The sequence below is a fragment of the Pteropus vampyrus genome, unplaced genomic scaffold, assembly GCF_000151845.1.
Source record: "Pteropus vampyrus isolate Shadow unplaced genomic scaffold, Pvam_2.0 Scaffold86, whole genome shotgun sequence".
In the NCBI taxonomy this organism is placed as follows: domain Eukaryota; kingdom Metazoa; phylum Chordata; class Mammalia; order Chiroptera; family Pteropodidae; genus Pteropus; species Pteropus vampyrus.
The window spans coordinates 3608169-3612441 of record NW_011888867.1 but is presented as its reverse complement, the minus strand read 5'-3'; the positions used below and the strand labels follow the sequence as shown (position 1 = coordinate 3612441).

Sequence of the window (4273 nt, the reverse complement as noted above, 5' to 3'; positions counted from 1 at the left end):
GGGTGGCCTGGGCCGGCGGTAGGCCGTTCCGGCTCCGCTTCAGACCTGGGCGTCGGCCAGCCCGCGGGCAGCGCGGCGCCGGGAGCCCGGGACCCCAGTGTCAGGCCCTCTGGCCGTCTGAACTCCTCGGGGGAACCCTGGGGCGTCGGAGCCTCCGACGGCCCCAAGCCTGCTACTCTCATGGGGACCCCTGCGTCCGAGCTCCCGCAGGCACCCCAGCCACAGGCTCGGGGTGCCTGAGCCTCCCGGGACCCCAGCGTCCGTGTCCTGGGGCGTCCGATCCCCCATCCAACCGGGCACCTTTTCCAGGGTCCTGGCAGCATGGCACTCTGGGATTGGGAGGTGTCAGCCCACGTCCCTTCCCCACCTTGGTCTCATGCGGGATCCCAGTGTGCGAGCCCGCAACCTCACGCCCAGGAATGGGGCGACAGTCAGTTCTCCAAAGTGTCTTAACCACCCCCTTCACCGGCCTTCTGGGGTCATGCTCTGCGATGGGACATCAGGCTTCAAATCTGTCTTTATCCCTTGCTCTCCGGGGTCCTGCCCTGCTCGATCTCCTCCTCTCAGTTATGGGACCCCCGGCGCGGTCCCCTCCAGGCTTTATCTGGAAGGTGGGGTCTCTGTCTCTTGGAGCGGATCTTAGGGTTCTGAGAACAGAGCGGGTGTTGGGAGGGCTGTGGGAGCCTCGCCTAATGGGCAGTCTCGTTCTTGTGGGACCCCGGGCCTGACACCCTCCCGTCCCCGGCCCCCTATCTCCGAGCTCCCGGGCACCGGCTGCACTAAGCCGGAGCCGGCTCTGGGAGGGGCTCCGGGGTCCAGTTGCCAGTCCTTCCTACTCTTGGCTCTGGCCGCCCCTTGTGGGAGGGGCCTGGCTCAAGGTCATGCCCGGCGCTCTGGCCGCCTGTGGGCTGAGCACTGATCCCCAGTGTCACTTGCCCCACCGATTAGGGGAGGCCCGCTGGGTGTTAGTTCTGTGCAGTTGCCTCGTAGCCCTAATGGACCGGAGTGTAAACACTTTGGGATTCTGGCCAGTCTGGCGGCCCATCCTGACGCTGGATTCTGTGAAGTGGCCTCAAGCCTGGTGTAGATGCTTAGCAGAGCTAATCCTTTCTGGCTTGGGACTCATTTTCCTGACCAGGACATTTTACGGTGCTACTCACCCCATCTTCTTTTCATCTACTTTGCCGTTCTTCCGCCTGCAGGGTGAGTAGAGTAGGGCCTGATCTTGTGTACAAACTGACACTTGTTTGTTTCTCTTTTACTGGGAGAGCGTTTGTAGTGGGTACTTCAGAGAGTTTATTGGCATTAAGGGCAGTAACTTCAAAAGTAAAGAGTGCCCTGACTTTGGCGCTTTGCCTAAGTGTGTTTGGAGCCTGCATAATAAGACTAGATTAGTCAGGTTCACGTTTTGTTTTCACAGATTTACTTGTTTTAAGTTAAAATAAAGAAATGTTTCATTTACTTGGATTCTTAAACATTTCTTATTTTTAAAAATTTGTTCTTGTAACCTTTTTAAATGTAGCCAATAATCTCTAGCAGATTCCTAATTTTATACAAAATGTAGCTTTAAAAAAATCTTTGCAAAGAAATTAGTATTTCACCAAATGCTGTTTATTATTTACTTTTACTCTCATTGTTGACAAATAAAAGTTAATCTTATCTGGCAGTGCAAGACACTGTTGACAAAGAAAAATCAGTCTTTCGTGGAGTTTGAGTTAACTCTTACAGGGCCTGATGTTTTGGGTCTTCTCTGGGTGTGGCCGACTTTCAGTTGGGATAAGTGTGTCTCTTGGCACTAAGATGAATCACTGGAGGAGGAGCAGGTGCTTGGAAAGGATGCTGGAAAGGCTGGTTCCAAGTGGGATGCACGCCATAGCAAATCTGGAGTGGCCAACGTGGTGGGCTGGTGTCTGACTTGCTTGGCTCACAGCAAGATTTGGGGCTTATAGTTCTAATTGAGACCTATGAGCTGAGTGATCTCGGGATCCATTGGGATCCATTTAAACTTTTGTGTCTCAAGTCTCCTCATGTTAACTTTTTGTACTACTAAAAATAATCTTTGTATTTCTTGTGAGACTAATAAACACCAGTTATTATAATAGGCAGTGGGATTCAGTACTGAATGTAAATACTGTAGCTGGAACCAGAGGATTTCTGGCGTTTGTAATTACTAAGGTAGCTCATTGTATCAGCATCATCTGGTGCCCAGGTGCCAGTAATGCAGCTCTAGGACATTTAAGAACAGTGATAAATCACTGCCTTCTCCCTTCCATTTATATTATTTTTCAAACGATCCCTCTGAACAAATTTGCAAAATTGAATCAGGGAAGGCTTAAAGAGGATCTTTGCAGAATATGAAGTTCACTCATACAATCTCTTAGGGCATTTTGACTTAATCTGGGACAGGGTTTCTCTGTCTTGGCACTGTTGCATACTAGGCTAGATAATTCTTTGCTGTGGGGGGCCGTCTTGTGCATTGTAGAATGTTTAACAACTTCCATGATCTCTACCCACAAAATACCAGTAGCCACTTCCTAATCATGATAATCAGAAATGTCTCTAGACATTGCCAAATCACACCTGGATGAGAGCCTGTGATCAGGACAGTCTAGTCTCAAGATGAGTCACTAAAAGCAAACAGTTTAATGATCAGTTATGTTGAAAAGATAGGAACTTTGAATTGCAGGTAATATTTGGTAAATTTATAAGTGACTGTTCTTACAACTGCATCAAAATGAAGATGTATTGGTTTGGTCTTCCGTTTACTAACAGGGCAACTTAAAGTGCTTCCCACCTCAGCTTTTCATAAATCTGTGCTTGGCATTTGCCCACCCTCGGGAAATAGATTAGTAAATTAGCTTAGAGAATCATCTATTTTTTTTTTCTGTTGATTTTCTTTTTTTTTTCCCTTGCATAGATTCTTCTGTGACCATGAGAGAGAGAAATAAGGAATGACTCATGATTTTTAAACACCTGGTCTTGAGGATATAGTCATGTTGGAAGGGCTTGTAGCCTGGGTTCTCAATACCTACCTGGGGAAATACGTCAATAACCTGAACACTGACCAGCTCTCTGTGGCGCTTCTGAAAGGTGAGTACCTGTATCTCTTTTTGGTAAAGTATGCCTTTGCAGATGGCGTTTCTATTTTCTATATTCTTTCTGTTGTATTGAGAATAATAAAACATGATACCCAGATGGCTTTGTGCTAAATATGTGTAAAGGGAAATATGTTGTTCCATATGACGCCTGCTACATTAAAGGGTAACTTAAGTGTGTGGCTACACTGCTGTAGATTTTAGGGAACTATTAAATATTAAAAACAATTATACTACTGGTGACTGTTCTTTACCCCAGTTAATTTTTTAGCTTTATGAGGCCTTATGGAGGCAGCCCTTATGGAGTGACAATGGCATTGGCTTTGGCTTCAGATCCTGTTGTGTTACTTATTAGCTATGCAAATAAGTCACTGAAATTTGGAGCCTCAGTTTCTTTAGAAAATGCCTCCCCAGGGTTGCTGTAAGGATCAGATGGAGTAACATTTGAAGCTCCCCTCCTGCTAGCATATAGTACATGCAGTAGGAGTTTTAAAATAGATTACTGTGAAGTCTTCAATAGAATTTCTTAGATCTTGTCTTGCTTAGTAAAGTACCAAAAACTTGAGACATTTTAGCCTTTATAAGCCTATACTTGGTAAATGCAGCCCAGTGATTTGGTGTGGGAATTGGAAAACTGCGTTTTTCTCCTCCTTGTTTTTACTTCTCTTTGCTCAGCTCAAAATGGAACCCTTTAACAATTCTGGAGAAAGGAGATAAAGTCAGTCTGCAGGCATGTAGCAGAGTCATAGTCTAGCAGCTTCCTGGGAGCCTGAGTTTGGCGAGAGGACCAGGACAGATCATCATGTGACTGGCTGCTGGAGACAGCCATGATACAGCATGCAGTGTAGTCAGAGGGTAGTGGTTCCCCTGTCGCCAGAAGTGTGGCTGTCTAGGTTTTTCTGATCCATCTGAACCAAACCAGTAAAATGACTGTGGCCCGACAGGCTGTGGGGAGCTCTCACGGTCACCCCTCCCACTCCTGTCCCTTCACTGGAAACAGAAGTGGCTTCTTCCTTAGTCTCCCGCTTTTTCTCCTGTCCTTACAAGGGAGCTGCTCAGTGCAAAGTGAAAGTGACCAGTCTGTCAGGGGAGAGGATGTGTTCAGAGTGCCATAGTCGTGCCAAGTTCACCTCTTTGGTCCCTTATTGAAGTTCTCATACACACTGTGAAGCTAACCA

General features: G+C 47.1%; 1 protein-coding gene across 1 annotated transcript in view; it reads left to right on the top strand.

Annotated features, from left to right (window-relative positions):
* The first annotated feature begins 905 nt into the window (after nt 1–905).
* The window catches only part of VPS13D (vacuolar protein sorting 13 homolog D), a 226076-nt gene continuing 222708 nt past the window's right edge, over nt 906–4273 (top strand). Inside the window, exons 1-2 of the mRNA XM_023532655.1 lie at nt 906–1203; nt 2918–2976. The gene's annotated coding sequence lies outside the window, so the exon portion shown is untranslated. The remainder of the gene's footprint in view (nt 1204–2917; nt 2977–4273) is intronic.